The sequence below is a fragment of the Aphis gossypii genome, chromosome X, assembly GCF_020184175.1.
Source record: "Aphis gossypii isolate Hap1 chromosome X, ASM2018417v2, whole genome shotgun sequence".
NCBI lineage: Eukaryota > Metazoa > Arthropoda > Insecta > Hemiptera > Aphididae > Aphis > Aphis gossypii.
Window position 1 is genome coordinate 32,650,588 of NC_065533.1, and position 19,631 is coordinate 32,670,218.

Genomic DNA, 19,631 nt, shown 5'->3' on the forward strand with positions numbered 1-19,631 from the left:
AATATTTAATTTTAAAAGTTTTTGAATTATTTGATAATAATAATGATTACCATCACAGACAGTCTCTACAATAACAGTTAATAGTATTTTCAGTGACTCTATGTTAAGGAAATTCCCGACAAAGGCCCTATTTTAACTCGCATAAATTACTTCAAATTCACAATTCCAGTAAGTGTTGTGACCCACAATAGTAGTTATTAAGTACACGCGTGATGAATCAAAAATTGGTCTAAGACGAATATGCAGTAACAATAATATCTCGCAAATACAACTCCTTGATTTATCTATTTTAAATATTGAATTTTAATTATAATCTTTTAATAAAAAAAACTGTATTGATAAATGTTTTTTATTATTTTTAGTGGAATAAAAAACAACTCAGACTATTCGATCGACCACGGAAGACTTGTAGGACACAGAATATCAAAATTTTTATGAAATTGTGTATTTTATTATTTATTTATAAACAATTATGATACGCATTAAAAACAATAAAATTGTAATGTCATTTTTAAAAATAAAATAATGTATATCTTTTTTGCCAAGTGTGTAAATAATTATGTTATAAGTGCATTGAATGTGATTGATCATAGATGAGTATAAAAATATTTTCTATATAATTATTATGTACAAAAATGATTCATTCCGATAATAAAAAAAAATGAAGAAAAACCCTGTCTGGCAGAATTCTCAAAATCAACTGATTATATTTAGGTAATAATAACGAATTAAATTGGCTTTAAGAGGCAACAGTATGGGTACACTCGTACACTGCTGACTTTTGATGAGTATCTATATCAGCTGTTGAACGTTTAATATTATTATCGTATTTATAATCATTTTAATTTGTCTACACCGCCCTTGCATAATTGATGTGTAACCAGCTTTTACTATATCATTATTGTGTACCGACGAACTGCGTTCAAATCATTGTACGCCGTGCAACATAAACATGCTTTTTAAAAGTACCATTTATTTTAACAATGTCTTTCAAATGTCTTTCTTACAGTTTTCCGAGGCCGAGTACAGAATTTCAGACCGATAATTTGATCTACACATAATACAATGTCGGGTCGCATAAACAATCACTAAACGTCTAAACATATGCATGAATTAATAACAATAAAAACCTAATGTGGTATAAATGGTATAATGGTATATGTGTTACCATGATTGGTTCATTAAATTTAAGCAAACCAGTAAATTGCTCAATTTTTATATATAATCCTATAATCCCCGTCATAAACAATTTTATATATAAATGTTAAGTCGTAATCGAATTTTTCAAACTATAATGTTCTCTCCGTTTCTTGTTTAAAGCGTTTTCACTCCCGACGATATTATAAATTAGATATAATATCACTACAAAAACACAATATAATCATATCGATATCTCTACAATAACATGTGTTTATTATCGAATGCTATATGATGAATAAATTAAATGTTCATTTTGGAAACTTTCTATAGATGGTTCTTTGTTGTTCTAGGGATTTACTTTTTTATGTACGTTAGTTGTATTTCAATCGTTAGTTAGGTTTGCTATTTTTAAGCGATTCTTATAGTTCGGCAACACGGTGCAAAAATAAAATAAATGCTCGAGACCGTGTTACAAAAAAAGCCGCTGCCGATTGGAACCGTATTCAATCGTATTCCATAACAACAATTTAATAATATATTATATACCCGTTTTGACAATCCTTATGAAGATCGACATAACTATTATATACCGTCCAGCAGGTCATCGTCCTCACACAGCGTCGTCCGGTTGAATTATATAAGTTTCGGGGACTTTATCTTTGAATTGTTATTATAAAATTGCGTTTGCCGCGACCGAAGAACGAAAACTTTTCACGGACCATCGCGTCCGCCAAACGTTTCCTCCGATTAATTCCCGTACCCACCGGGCGCCATACAATATTAAATATAGCTATACCTAACCTAAATATATAATATAATATAGAATGGGTGCTTTATTGACTGTTCTTGGGGCCGTTCTGCACGACAGTGCACCGGACCATGTGTTGGACTCGACCGACTTGGTATACGTAGTTTAAGACCGGCAGAAATATACTTTATTATTATTACATATTATTATACTTTTATTGCAAAGTGCCAATAACGTACGTATTATGGAGATAGTATGTAAAGGGCGATTAAATGGAGCATGCGCATTGCGTACTATCTATTTCTTTTACAATAATGCAGCCGTTAAAAATCTGATATTTTGAATTTTTAAATAGTTTGTATATGAGTATCTCGTGGAGATGCAAACTTCTGCTTTTCAAATGATGACGAATCCCCTACCCCTTTATACGGTAAACTATTTAGAGGGTAACTTTTATGAAAATTCTGAGCTTTTAAATTATGTATACTGTCCCAAGTGTAATAAAAATACTAGATTTCATATTTTGGAATATTATTCTTATAATATAAGCATTTTTATAATTGATAAACTACAAGTTCAAATTCGGAATTAGGTACATAATTTAAAAAAAAAAAAAAGTAATATTTACTAAATAATTTACAGTAAAAACCGAGGGGAGTTTTTATTTGGAAAAAAAAAGAAGTTTGTATCATCCCAGCACACTCCTAAAGTAGTACAAAAAAAAATCTAGAATTTGTAAAATGGTCTTTAGGTTTATTATTTAAAATGTCAAAAATCTGAGTTTGAATAAGTTAATTGTTATTTAATGAAAACAGGACAGTTAAAATGCTCAATGAATCATTCATGATGGTAAAGTTACCGACCCGAGTTAGTATAAACTTTCTCAAGATATGTATAGTATGTATGTGGATATAGCTAGCTATGCATAATAAATTGTTATTAATACAATAAAATGCTTATATTTTATCATAGAAAAAAAACCATGTATAATATATCATACATTTAACAATAATCAAAAAAATTTATGAAAGTCATGACCCGTTGGCTTCTAGTCCGATAGTCAGCTAAGCCTGCAATACTGCTGACGGGCTACTTTAAAAATTGGACGTGGGCAGACGCACACATAATACCTACACTACACTACACCTCTGAACCAAACGATGCCACCGAAGGAATTCGGAATGTATCGTTGTTATAATAAAATATAAATATATATATATATATTATTTTCGAGTTCCGCGAAACGGATGTTTTCAATATACAACTTACTGCTCGTGTGCGATTCCGAAAGATATACACTTTGGATAAACAGTCGACCCGAGTAAACTAAACACCGCGGAAAACTATAACGGTACGAAACGGAAATTTTAAACAAACTCGCGATCGAAAAGATTCTAAGCGCGTAAAATCCAGAACGTAAAAAAAGAACTGTGACGTTAATATTATGATCGCATTTCTGATTATTTACACAGCAGTATTATTAATAGTAGTGCAGCCGATATGCATGCTCTTATATACTAGCAATTATTGCCAATAACAATTCAAATAATAAGGAAATTATTACAATAATAATTAGTAATCGAATACGATTTTATAATACGCGTAATAATAATACAATCATTACGGTTTAAGCCTTAACGTCACGCGCGCGCGACATTGGCAGTCAAGAGTGGGTGAGAGTGACGTTTCACTGTAGTTCTACACGAATATTAACACGTCGAATGTTTTTATCGTTTTATTATTTTATTAATTTACCGACTAATCAAGGCCGTAACTGGGGGGAGGGTCTGGGACTCCTTCTCCCCAAAAATATTTTAAAAGTAGAAATATTTAACGTAAATCATAGATAAAAATGACAAGCGTGTTCAGTATCTATACATTTAAAAAAATGTTGGACCCCTCCCCTCGACATTTTTTTCAGTTACGACCTTGCGACGAACGACACAATAATATTATCAATATTACGACAATTCGAGCCTAAAGTCGTGATAATAATAGGTACGCGCACAAATCTGTCGGGGGAAAAAAATCGGTGGCAAGCAAACGGTCGCGATGCAAAACATACGCGATATTATCGAAATTACTTGGAACTTTATAGTTCTTTTATTGCACAAATTTACTGCGTATACGGAATCGCCGACTTCGATTCCCGGAAAGTCGAATGCGAATCGCACGAAAAAAACGTATTTATAATACATTTGTGCATCACGTCGTGCGCCATGAATAAAATCGTAATTGCGCTCCGGTGGTCGGGTGGTGTTGCAGCAGGTCACTTATAATACCTACCTACCTACCTACAAAATATAATGTAGTACGTATTATACGTCGTATTAATATGATATATATCGCATGCGGCCGTGCACCGAGCATATTATTTTTATTATTATCGTCATACCTTTCCCCCCGCGTAATAATATAACAATTTTTTTTTTTTTTTGTACAATATTATCGCATTAAACGCATATTTTTTAATAGCGATTTATATAGCTGGCAAGTATTATTATACTGCTGCTACACGTGACGCGCGTTCTTCAATAATAAGTTCGATATATATAAATATAATAATATGACCGTTGACTAATAAGTGTTATCATTATAATTATAATAATGGGTGGGCGATACACCCATACAATATCGGCTGTGGATAATTTGCACAAAAATTAATCCAAAACATATACAACTATACGCCGTGTGTAATTTACATCAACGTTTTTGAAATTCGTTTGTAAATCATTGCACCGTCTCTGGGCGCGGTAGTAACAAAATATGAATTGTATAATTTACAACAAAATTCGAATCGGTTATAATAATCGATAATACGCTCAACGTTTAGATGATTGAGTGAAATATTATAATATTGAGATGAGAGAAGCGCTAATAATACAGAGTTTTTCATTTAAGATGCTGAGCGGTTTTTTTGCTAACACGAAATTACACCGAGTGGCATTACGAACTTTTTAAACCACAGGGGCACGCATATTAATCGAATTCACTCACTCAAACAAACTCAAATTTTCTTATGAACCAGTTAAATATATATATATACACAAGAACCCAACTTAACTTATATCGACGAAAGATGATCCTCTACAGAAAAATATTGTAAAATTCGTGTTCTATTCATTCATTTTGTCATCACTGATAACTTATCGCATTCAAGAGAACTGATTAATGTACACTATAGTTCAAATTTGTATAGGATTATGATTTTTAGTACAATAATTTCTCTGCAAATAATTGTACTTAACAATATGTGTATATTTCTTTGGGTCTTGTGATAAACACTAAAGCCCTATTGATATTCATTCTCATTTGTGTCTTGGAATTATACGTAAACACTAATTAAACAATATTATAAAGCTTCCTATTGAAATCTGAGAGATATTTATCCGTTGAATGTATTAAAAATTAAATAAGACAATTCAAAATAGCAATAGACAAAGAGATTAAGAAATTTGCCAAAATGCATTATAGGTTCTACATAATATGTTAGCTTGCAGTAAATTCAAAAGATTTATTACAAACAACAACTTGTATTATTATATTTAGTCTTATAAATGATCATTAACCATACAATACTATTAAAAGTCATTGTTTTAATCATAATATTTTTAAAGTTCAAAAGGAGAATTAATTAAATGACATTTTGTTCTATAAGAATTTTAATTCAAGAAAATAAATATTGTTTGTATTATATTATTCTCAGACATGAATGTACTTCTGTTTAATCATATTGTATAGTCTACGCACTGTAATAAAGTTTAACATAATATTATAATAAAATTGATAGGTACTTGAAACATAAATATTATCTACCTACCTAGAATAAAACGATTGCAGACATTATAAGTAGATACATACAGTTTTGATGATAATTTTTTTTACAATTTATTAAACAACATAATTAACACCAAAATTCCAAACTTAAAGCATACCTTGCTTTTTTTCACAAATAAAATATGCTATAGTGCTTTATACATGTATGCCATGTTACTATACGATTCGAAATGTGAAATTTGAAAGTGCTTTTTTAAATTATTTTTTTTATATATAAAAACATTTTTCTTGTTTGCTCTATTTTTTACTCAATGCGTGTTTACAAAATAAATTAAATTCACTTTTGTTTTCGATCACCTGCAGATAGTTAATACAATTAATACTCGACAACACTACGTATAATAATTTCTGATTTCTAATACATGAAGTAATTCTTAACATATTTTTGTTTATATTCGCTATCCAGTTTAGTATCCATTGACGGCCGTGGCAATAAAACGTACGAGTACTTCGATGTTCTTAAAATAAAGCTGCAGAACAAATTATATTTTACAGATTCCCTGTATACCGATGGTTTCGAGCAATACCGACGGTTTGATACAATCATGATTATTCGATTCTCTGTCACGCCAATCGTCGTGTTGTTTCAACGTTGCTCGTATTTCGCGTAATTTAATTTATTAAGTACTTTATGCAATGGGAAAAAATAAATTATCTGCTAGTGCAGTTTTAAAAACCTATTTCAGTACACCTGAATTAGAATCTGACATTTTTTTCCGTGGACGGCTATAAACTATATTGTAAAAACTATTTGAGAGAGAGCGAGATCGTATTTTTAAATTGCTTGCTGAGCACTCTTTAAGTAATTTATTTGATGCTTTGATTTGTACTGTGCTTAAATTCTCAATAAATAACATAGGTAATAACCATCGTCGTAGAAATGGTTGCAAGCATGTAAGAATGCTGCATGACAATATTCAACATATTTAGTGTAGGAAAATCAGAAAGATAACAGTTGCAAACAGAAATTTCCATAAAATCATGTATGATTAAAGATAAAATTTGAATGTTTGCACTTATTTCACGCTTTTAAACGTATCGACTAAATAATGTTTTAATGACATCATGTCATTCGAAATTCGACGATAATGGACTTTGGCCGACTTTCCAAAGCTGTGTAGGTAGGTACCTATAAATATTAAATACATAAATACGTGAACAATATTATTATTCATTCGGATTCGCTCCTCGTCGGTCTCGCCAGTATAACGACGCCGAATAAAACGAGATAAACAATGTTATACGCCAGCTATATATCATGTGTATGCACGCGACGAATGCATATTAATAATAATATTTATGCTACAGCGTATATACACATTATAAAATGTATAATAAATATATTTATAAATTATATGAATGGTCACACGGTAACAGCGAAAAAAAAACAATCCATAACCCTGCAGCAATGTTGTATGCGCATTCGTATGTTAAGTACCTATCTATATCGTTGCAGTATTCAATAATAACTTTTTTTTCCTTCCGTCGGTGATACGCGTCATTTCATAATACTCATCAAATGTTTAATACGATTTTACTGGTGGTCGGACTCACGCGAAATAACAAAAATACGCAGTATTTTTTAATTTTTAATTTTATTTCACTCAATTATAATCAATTATTATATTTAATATACTTAAAATGTATATAAAAGAAATGATTTGATAAATTCATTGATTACACTATGAATTGTTTTTATTACTTTAAACGTCATATTACAAATAATTGCATTACATTAGGTATGAATATTTTTACGTAAACATAAACATCATAATTTATGTCCATATTCCATATTGTGTATCAAGACTCTAAATCCTAATAGTCGTTCATAACGTACGCCTAAATCAAATATCTCGTCTGATTAATGGATGGAAAATCAAGATAAATTAAATCCTGCAAATCAGCTAAAACGTATTTTACTTTCATTCAACAACGTGAAAATATAAATAAAAATTAATTCTTAGGAGTTTAACTCCGAGCTCAACATACTAAAAACTAAGTAAAACTATGTAATACCATTAGATCTCTCCAGGACGTGATATATTCGATAAATCCAAAAACCGACATATTGATAATACATAAAACAATTGTATTGCATTATGTTTACTCAGTTAAAGTGACATTCGAATTTAAGGTCGCAAGCCAAGTCATAACAATACAAGACCTATACGAGCCTTTTCAGTATATTTATCCTAGACAAATAACTGGAGACAAACGTCGTATAAAATCAACGATGTACAACGTATAGGTTTATAAAATATCCTAACAGTAAATAGAACAACAATAACTTTAGTCTATAAACACAACAAAAACTTCTATTTTAAAGTCTAATTAAGTTCAAAAACCTTCAATCTCTCGAATGTGTCATCATTCATCAATCACCGTTCCTATTTATATCTATTTATTCTAAAATATTGAAAATAAAATGACTAAGATATTCTCTTTTGTTGAAAAATATAACAACTATGGGGATGCCTACTCTAGACAATCACGCGTATGCATTATTTATTATTATTAAAAACGAATTAACGTTTAATATTTTAATTATATAATAAAAAAATATGTCGTTGTAAAACTGCTAAACAATTTTAAATTAATCCTATTTATTTCTTACTTTCAGAGTGATTCACTAACAGTGCACTTATTCCCTAGTTTTTAAATTTAATAATGATGAGTTAATTTAAATTTTGATTTTTAAGTACACTTATAAATCATATTTTCAAGTATTTAACTTCTTTTACAGAATGTCTTGCGGGGATACAAACTTCCTTTTTCAAATGAGAATTTTAAATTATAAAATCTTGATTGATAATATTAATTAGTACCTAATTACTACATTTATAATCATCATATTTTAAGTAAAAAAAAGATAAGTAACTCAAAAATACACGTTGAAATTAAAAATATATTTTGGTTACATAAAAATGTGTCCAAGAAAATTATTTGCTTCATAGTTCACACTTAACAGTAAAATGGTCAATATTCTCATTTGAAAAAAAAATAAGTTTTTATCCCTGTAACAGGACACTCATTAAATGATAAATAAAATCTGATTGTTAAATGAAGTTGGGAAATTAAAGCATAATTAAAACACAAAAGTCGTGATTTAAATAAGTTCATTATTAAAGACAAAAGTAAATGAGAGTAAGCACGCTTGACGAATCATCCTTTATAATAAATACACATACTACACGTATTATCATTATTATGATAAAATATAATATAGGAATTACATTGTTACACGAATAAACCGCCAATTCCTGGAATAAAGCTCATACACCATAGGAGTATTATTGTTATAATATATACAGTGCAAAATTTAATCAAACATTTGTTGTCTATATACACGAGTGTATATGCAAATTACAATAATTAATATTTTGATATAGACATGTCATCCGTTTTACATGCACCTATAGATGGTATATTATACTGCATTATAATATTATATGGGTTATAACATCATTGCTCACTTTATCAACAACAACAAAAAAATTCTGTTTCTGCCGATTCGGTGTTATAGCTACTGCAAACTTCAAGCACGTTTAAACCGTCAAATATTGTAATATGTAGACCAACGCAACTATACACTCTTGTGTTGACAACAGACAGGCAAAACTGCAAAACTACCAACGGAAACTAAACAAAATAACAACATTGTCTGTTAAACGATATTGTACTACGTATATAATAGCAATATAAAGGTCTCTCTACTAAAGGGTTTCACAATAAATTTACAAATTGTGTTTGTCGATTTACTTAAATTTTAAAAGCATGTATGTGCGTACATAAATAACAAGTTTGAGTCACGAGTGAAACAAATTTACGTATAATTGAGGTGGACCACTGAACCGAGAATCGCTGGTATTTTTATTGATAATAAATTATAATTAATAATATAAGTGATGATCTATTTAATTTAAATACTCATTATTTTCAGAAAACACTAACGATTTTAAAAAGATTTCTTTCGCATAATACGAAATCGCAAAACAATAATATTTTTGAAAAAAATTGAATTTTTAAGCGTTATCATTTTTCAAGTTTTTCTATGCTATTTTGAAAGATAACATACGTTTTTAATTCAATATTTCAAAGCAGAATATTACTCGGAGTAAATTGATCAATACAATTTTCGGACTAATAGTTTACTGTACCCATAATATTATATATTTAAAATTTACATGGGCAGAGTAGTGTACCAAAATTTCAAAGGGTAGTCTTACACAACTTTATTTCATGACTAACTTCCACATCTAAACTTTAAGTATTTATAACTTAGGTATAATAAGCTACTCATTCAAAATTTAGGTTAGTTTATATCAAAGAGCTTTCAAAATATTCTGTTTTAGAAAAATGAATTAAAAAATACATGTTTTTAAAAAATAAAAATAATAATAATAAAATATATTTTAGAAAAATGTTGTTTTTAATGAATTTTATAAATTATATAAAAAAATACTTTCAAAAACGTTAATAGTTTTTGAAATATGAATGCCTTACGTACTACTTCGGTGGTATGCAACCTAATTTGTACCATGATAACCAAAAAACGAGGTAGCCCTCAATATTTCAATAATTGTCATTTGTCAGAAAAAAACGACATTCCGGTCTGCATGCATGCTTCAAAATGCCAATAAGTATTATGAAGGATTCTCAGTGATCGAATTTAATATTATCATCTCCTTAGGCCCACGTTTCGTTATTTTTTTTTTTTTTGTTATTTAACGTGTATGTGACTTCAGTTTTTTACAATAAGGTCATCTTTCTTATTATTTTGCCATAAATATCGTAAATCAAACCGTATCTCTTGTATAATAATAGCGGTAAGTTAATAATCCGCGTTCGACTTATTCAATACAATATTATCATTAAACACAATGCCTACAACACACTTTGTGGCTTGAGTTCCACAAAACTTTTTTCAAATCCTTCACTTCCCGGAGAGCACATGTCATTGTCAAGTCCTCAAAAATCCCTATAGGTCTACAAAAATACAAAGTAAATGCTTATCCCGTTGTCGTTATCGTTCGAGAGAGTAAAAAACGAATCGAACATATTTCGTCAACAAAGAAATGCTTTGGGAAGTAGTGATCGAATTCGGAGGGGAGGGGGAAATGTAAAATAAGAATCTGTCCCGTCGTATTGGCGCAGCTTACGACCTCGTAATTGCATTATATTATATTATTTATAATACGCATCATAATAGTATTAAATCGTGCGGTTCTTGGAAACGGGACAAAATAAATAATCAAAACCTGTAGAGATATTTTCAAAAAAATAACCGAAGAAACACGTCGCGCAGTCAATGTGCCGAATAATGTATATAATTATAATATAATTCTATTTTAACTGCATTATATTATATTATTTTATATTTTCGCAACAAGACTAAAGTATATAATACACCAATAAATTACGTATTACATACGTTTTATACAGACACCTAATCTGCAGCTGAACAAACATTTGATAGCATGCACGAGTCGTTGAAAATTGTTGGAAAAAAAAACCAAAGCGAAATAATATGTCGTCGTTTATTACTTCGTCGTGTTAGAAATCGTGTACGGGACCGTATAAATCTAGTTTCAAATGCGAATAAAAAACATAAAAATCGTGTTTCTAACCAAACCGCGGTCGTCGTATTATAATACGAATAACTATTATATAGTAGGTAGATAATAATAATATTTATATCATATACCTACGGTCGAGAATGTATACCGTAATCCATCATAATATTATAACGTTAAACTATGTATATATGGTTTATGGAAACCAGTTAAAACGCCCGTAAAACATGTATGGGTGTGTAATATGTATCGCGTGTAGTATAAGATTATATACAGGTACAAAATATTTTCAGCCGTAATGCCGATAAGACTATTAACGCGAAAAGTTAATCTTAAAACGTATTCGTTTGAAGTTTACTTATGTTGAATACAACCGTAAGATTATTCAGAACGATTCACCAAGTATGTTCGTTGCTAAGCTTGTACCTAACGTGTTTCCTAAGTATAGCATACAAATCTCGAGAATTCGAATATATTTTGTTCTTAGATATATTAAAAGATTCCAAAAATTAAATTTTGAATAATTGATTTGGCGAAAAACAATGGGTGAGCACGCTCGGTGTATCACTCAGTTAGGTTAGGTTAGGTTACTCAGTAGAAACATATTTTTTATTTTACACTAAGTTCTATATTACAGCATTGACAATCGTCAGGGGAGAGAACGAAACCCACTAAAAACTAATAAAACAATTATTATTGTAATATTATTTTCATTTGAAAATATAGTTAAAAAATGCAAAAAAAAAATACTATGTAAATAATGGAATATTTTCTTAGTAATAGTTGTATTTTGACAGAACAATTCATTATTATCCTTGAGGTTCTTATGGAAAAGCCACAGAGTTTTATTTTAAAATTAAATTATTTAAAACCAAATAGCTTGCTATAAATCATTCAATTAATTCATTACAATATAAATTCCCTTATCAATCAAGGGAAGGTGAATATTATGAACTATAAAATGCTTTTCAAAAAAAAATTGTGCACAATATGTATTTTCGATATTTTTAAAATTCTATGATAATGAGAAAATTTTCGAAGAGACATTGAATTATTTTCAAAACTTAAGCATTTAATTAAAGTACTACCTATAGTTTTAATATATTAAATCTAATATAAAATATATTATGACTTTTTGATTTTAAATTGTATATTATACTAAATGTAAAAAAAAAAAACATTTTATACAATCATTTATAATTACATCTTATTAACAATAGTTCAACAGTTCAAGTGATCTCAGGTCGAAAATAAATAAGATATATTAACAAAGTGAAAAAAAAGTCATGTATCTATAAAAGAGAGAGTGAAAGGGATAAACTGCAGTTCAACGAATCAAATACGAACTCATGTGTGTATACAGAGTGGTCATTTTATCATAAACGTATATTTTAGATGATTTGTAGTAACTTAGGTAGTAAATTAACGGAAAATATATAATGGCACACAGGTGTCCTTCAAAATTTTGATCGTCTACTCAGCCTATCATAATTGTAAATATTATGTTTTTAGTTATAATTAATAAGAAGTTTGACTAATTAATTGGTAATTTATTATCGTTGATATTATATTTTTGTTGTACCAAAATTTACAAAAAAAATAAAACCATATACCTATTATAATATGATGATATTTTTAGTAAAACTCTATCGTAAACCATTTGTATTCAAAGTATAAATACAATAATATATGTATATATGTTGTTACCACAATAAGAATCACTATATTTATTTACATAGGTCATAGACGAGTGATTCCCAAATTTTTTCGACTCATACAGTGACCTTTTTCAAACTAAGGTTTTCCCATGGCGCCCTTACCCAGTCAAAGTATTACAAATCATAAGGAAACCGCTGCCACCTTTTAGGTAACCAATTTATTTTTAGACCAGATATTATTCCACGGCGCGGCGTCCCTGTAAAAATATAGCAACTTCCCACTGTGCACACCATGTGAATACCTGTAGTAGTTGACAGTTAATGACACAGCAATAATTAATACTGTATAAAATGTACAAAGCAATTCAACCAATAATACACTCTTTTTATTTTTCGTCAATAATGTGATTATTATCTGGTTTACGGAATTTTAATATCTTCTTATTTATAAATTCTTATGATTTTGTACATCGATTAAGGAGTCTTGTGGAGATATAAAGTTTTATTTTCCAAATCATAACCCCCTTTTATACTGTAAATTATTTGAGTGGTTTATAAGTTATTTAACTTTGTGTTTGGAAGATATGAAAGCTATTGGTGAATTGAGCATTTTAATATTTTAATATTAATCCATAAAAATGTATAGCTCATAAAAACGGTCTAAAATATAAAAATCACTAGAAATATCCAATTTTATATATATTTTATATTTATGTAGTAAAACCATTTTTAGGGACTATTATTCTTAGTATAAACATTTTAATAAGTGAAAAAACTTCTCGTTCGAATTTGATTTTGATACGCCGTCAAGGGATTTCTCATTCGAAAAAGAAGTTTGTGTCGCCACAGTAGATACACTTTTTAAGTGGTTTAAGAATTTGAAAATATGTACATTAAGTATGTATTTAATAATTCAAAAAATCATAATTTAAATAAATGCATTATTAAATGGAAAGTGGGGAGGGGGCGAGCATACTTGGTAAATCATCCTGTATAAATTATTAATAGTATATTATTATACAAATAGCTTCCAACACATACATCCTCTAATTGTTTTCGTTGTATACTTCCATTGAAGGTGCATGCGATTGTGAGAATAAAACACACTTGTCTTCAAAAGTTTAATGAGTACTTGTGTGCGTGGATGTGTGAGTGTAAATTTCTGCAAAACTTTGTGCGGGTGTGAATAGCATCCCGTTGAGTTCTATAAAGCTTTTACCAGAAAATTAATGTATATAATATTATACAGGTGTGTACAGACGGCGTTTGTGTTTGCCCGTCCGTTGCATTGTCATATTTTGTTTACCGGAGCGACACACTTTACAGCCAAAAGTATATTTTATGAGTTTCCCTTTTCGTTGGATTAATTTTTTTAACCAAATAAAAGGATAATGACCGATACTCGTTTCCACCGATTTAATGTTTTCTTACATACCAATTATTATACATCAGCTAGCGCATACAATTGTGTATAAATATATTATAATACATAAACCGTTTCGTAAATACACATTATTTATAATTTACAATTTTTTTTTTTTTTTTATCAATGTCTCTTTTAATAGTAGGTATCTGGTTTTTATTATTTTAAAATAATAAATATTTCTTTAAGCACCGTTTCATTTTTAAAAGTATAAAAAAGGCCTTACAAAAATATAATAATTGAAAATATCATTGCATAAATTTTACAAACAATAAAATTGTACATGGTATAGCTGGTAGCAATATGACATGTATAAAAACGGGTACCTATTGGACATTATGTTGTTTGACGGGAATGGGGACGGTACTTTTGTTGGAAACATGTTATTGGCTATTATATATGCCAAATGTAACTATTATTGTGTTCTTATATTGATTAATATTATAGCAGACAGAGGATACTGCAGTATAATGCAATTTAGATATTTTGTATCATACATAAACCTATATATTTTATGTGTACCAGATAATATATAGGGCGATTCATTATTTTGGAAGCTATTAACGTTTTTTAAAAAGTATGATTATATAGATATAATTTTAAGTCCTCATAAATTCAGCATAATATTAATATTATATTCTTGAAAATTTACAGCTATAATTTTTAAATTTTTACTTTTATACAATTTTCAATTTCATATTCTGGGACAGAAAATTATTTCTATGATAAATTATTATGAAAAAAAAAAAGTCAATTAGTATTTATAAGTATAAATTAGTAATATAGTGGACCAACATTTTACATGATATCTCATAATGAGCCCTTTAATCAATTCCAACCATTTACATTTTAAACATTTATACAAATACCTATATAAATATTAGTAAAAACTATTCTTTATAAAAATACTAAATTATAACTTGGAATAAGTGCATTTTTAAAATATCAAAAAATGAAAAACTAATAAATAAATTTATGTATTATATTTTTAAATACAAATATCGTTTTGGAATGACATTTTTTAAAATTATCATTTTCTTACGTTAAAAGAATCATTCGAATAATAACTGGTCTGATTTTTATTTGGAGTAATGAGAAAAATATGTAAATATTGAATAACATTTATTTTGCTGTTAATAGTTTATCGACCAGTGTATTAATATCCGGTTTTATCCAATGATTTTTCTATAAAAAAAACCTTTGTGTTTGGTATACAACGTTTTATACCTTTGTAATATATATTTCAACCGTGTAAATATATCTGGCTGGATTATCCTTACTAGTAATAATATATATTATTATACTATACTAGTGCAACAATATTCGTTTAAATTAAGATTTTATATTTTATCCAATTTAATATCTGAAGTTAGTAACATCACTATCGGTTCTCTTAATACTTATTGCGTTTTCATATTATACTATGTTAGTATAAATTTTAACTATTAATTATTCGAGTATAATTCAAAATCTAAAATAACATTAAATAGTACAATCATAACGATAACGAATGCTTAAACATATTTTTAATTACACTATTAATGAAAACATAAACATTAATACGTTTTAAAAGCTGATCGTAATTATTTTGAATTCTAAACGGAGCAATATTATACCGTTAACAACTGTGGTTAAAAAAATACTCTAAACGAAGAAACATTTACCCATCGATTTTGGTTATTTTATTGTAATTTAAATAATAACAATATTTTTCTTCGATACTTGAAAACTTAGATGTTTACTTTTAGTTTTATTGTTATTTCAATAACTCGGAGATTTAATGGAATTCACCAAGGTTAATAATTTTTGCATTTATAGTGATTTGATATTTTGAATACACTTCATCATAGCAAATTTTTAAAACTATTTCATAAAGATGTTATTTTTACGGTTTTTCCTTATTAAATTCGTAGCTTTAGGTATCATGACTAAGTAATTTATTTCGATACAAGGTTACAGCGTATTAATTATGTTTTAATTTATTATAACCTTATATATTCAATGAATAATATTTATAAACGCATACAGTTAATGACGGTGTTTGAAGTTTGAAGTATTGTAAGATATTGCTCGAAATTAGATAGCACAAAGGTTAGGTATAACTCTTATTAGCTGAAAATGGTTACTTTGCTATTCGGCAAACAAGACGACCGATTGAAACATCGAATCAACAATAACATCGTCCGGTCTTCGAAATATTTGGTCGGGATTTTTTCTCTATTCGAATATCGTTAATTTACTACGAACTATGCACACGTTGAGGATGCCATTCTATATATCATACTCATACTTGAGGGCAATCAGTAATAATTAAATAAATGTGTACTTATAAAACATTGCATTTGAACCGAGGCGCCTAGCAATTACTATAATATGCGTGGCATGTCGCCGACGGGCTTCTGTCAAGGTAATGTAACGCGTGTTTTTATGTATGATAATATAAATACTTAAGTTGTGATCCTAACTTAAATGCAATGGCCGGCGTTTGAAAAGCAATTATTATTTGAGCATTAAATTCTTCGAAGTCGCGACCAACCTCTCTTGACGGTTAGTCTCCAATATATAATGTATTTTTTTTTACATTTTATTTACAATACCTATTTTTTATTGTATCGAGATTATACTGTTGAGAAAATCGAATAATGATATCTTCGATGACTGGACCAGTGTCTTTCTAAGGGTGTATACAGTTGGGATTTGATTTTTTTTTTTCATTCGAGCACTTAACGAGGATACAAAATACTATTTTAAACACATTTTCAATAAAAATATAGGTATTAAATACACTATAGTTGTAAATATTTAGGAAAAAACAGAGAGGATAAAAACCGATTTGGGTCTTTCGTTATATCATATTTTATTATTATCATAATCCGGTTGAAGTCATGCACCCGACCGAGATCGCGTAATTCGTGTAAGTATAAATAAATAAGTATTATAAAACGGTAGTACGTTCATAGGTTATTCATAAATCAAAGATTTTTTTTTCATTTTTATATTTAGCTGTCGATAGATTCTGAAAGTACGAGATGGGATATTGTGTTTTGTAGATCCATATTATAAACAACAACAAATTCACTCACACCAGTAAATTATACATTTTTATACTATTTTTATTATATAAAAATAAAGCAATCACACCTTAAAGATGTAAACTTAAAAATTTGAAAATTGTAGTTAAATGTATTTTTCTTAAACTAATTAATTTTTGACGTTTATACACTCCAGACTCAACATTTATACTCCGTGTAAGAATACAATATTTTTAATAATAGATAAAAATACACATTTAGTACCTTGATAAATATTATAATATACTAATTTAAATAAATATGTTGCTATTTGTATTTTATAGATTTACCATACATAATATATTAATATATTATTATGTTCAACAGAGTAATATTAAAATCAGTAAATGGTTACAGTAATACATATTTTAAAATATAATCATGAAGGTTAAAAATATTATAACTGTATAATATTACAGGATTTATTTGATAAGAAATTAGTATGAGTAATTATAAAATTTACATCACTAATAACACCCATCCAACTTGATTTTAGCATAAAATTATCACGTGATATAGACAATACCTACCACACACTAAATCACTATCATCTACATTGAAACGTTGAATAGTTATGTTCTATACTAATATATTTATATATTTTTCTATACTATACTACTGGAAGCAGTGCGATAATTGTTCACTTCCCTCGCGTTTTCCAAGTCTAGTACAATAGTTGTCAAAGTATTTAGATACTTATACTTATTTTATTACATATTATGTATGTTTAGACCGTAAATTTCTTTAGTAAATAAATAAAATATTAATCATATAGAAAAACCCTTAACATTTGCTACGAGTCTTGCACAACATTTCAATCTTCTTAACTACACGTCATGATTTTTGATAATTATTTCAAATTGCATGTCAAAACTGTTTTAAATAACATTAACTGAAGGATTCGGCTATTATACAGCGGTGATATAATAGATTTTACGTTTTTTAAATGGCAAAGTGCTATCTCGTAAATAATAATACTTATTGTAATATATATATATATATATCGTACATAAAACATTTACATCTCATACGAAAATTAACTTCGAGAGTGTACGCCATACTATCATCATGGCATTACGAAAAGTATCTAAATAATAAATTATATATAATACCACGTCAATGAACATTCAGTACATATTTGGTAAATCAGCCTGTAAGTTATTACAATAAATAAATACTACTTATATTTCTGATATTTTAGTTAAGTACAATGCATATATAATATATTTGTTATATACATTTAATTAGAAAGGACTTTAAATATATGTATATTATATACAATTTATAATTCCTATGTATATTATTATTACTATTTTTATTATCATAAGTTCTTCACGGATAAGTCATTCAGATACATTCGATAAAATAAAATCTTTGCAAAAGCTTTATTTTGTGTGTATTTTATAATTATTGTTCTCTATTGAAGATGACTCTTTATAATTAATACAAAATAAAAACCTTATATAAAATCAGACTATTGATACAAAATAATTTAAAATTTAAGAAGAAAGATTTTACTATATAATTCGCGATGCGTAATAGCTGGTATATATATATATTATACGTCATATTATGTTCTGGATAATTCCACAGTTTGATTTTTTACCCAATTTTCCCCTGAATTGTGTATTTATTTGAATTCTGATGTTTGGAAGACTAAAGTATATATAATTAAAGAGCCATATATTTAACCACTTAAAGTCAATTATGTCTTTGAAGGAGTTGCATGTGACTATACCTACAATTTTCTTTTTTTTCAAATGTAAGCCATCCGTTCTTACTATAAATTGTTAATGATGATTTCTACATTTTTAGAACTCAGCTGCAGGAAAAATGTATTTTTCAATAAAACCGAATGGTTTGTACATATATTATACTCGCATTCCTTAGTAGAATAAAAGTTAGATACTTATAGAACCTTAAATATTATACATAATAATTTTTATATTTATGTACAATATGGATACTACTATTAGTCAATAATTGTTATTGAAGTTTTAAATGTATGTATATAAGTCCTATATATATATAAACAATACGTTAGAGGTATGGTTTACCTAAACTAGGTAGGTACTAAACCAGAGCCATGGTATAAAAACCATAAAATATTGAACAAAATTTAAAAAAAAATGTCTTAAAAACTGGCTTCAATAGTTGAAAACGGCTACGTAATTTATTAAA

At 28.0% G+C, this 19,631-nt stretch overlaps 1 protein-coding gene across 5 annotated transcripts in view; it reads right to left on the minus strand.

Moving 5' to 3' along the window:
* LOC114125499 (pseudouridylate synthase RPUSD2-like) overlaps positions 1-19,631 on the minus strand; it is a 394,976-nt gene that overhangs the window by 325,686 nt on the left and 49,659 nt on the right. The window contains exon 1 of one of the 5 annotated variants that reach the window (XM_050205680.1): positions 3,158-3,363. The exons of the other annotated variants lie outside the window; for them this stretch is intronic. The gene's annotated coding sequence lies outside the window, so the exon portion shown is untranslated. Of the gene's footprint in view, positions 1-3,157; positions 3,364-19,631 lie in introns of those variants that run through there. 5 annotated transcript variants of the gene reach the window in all.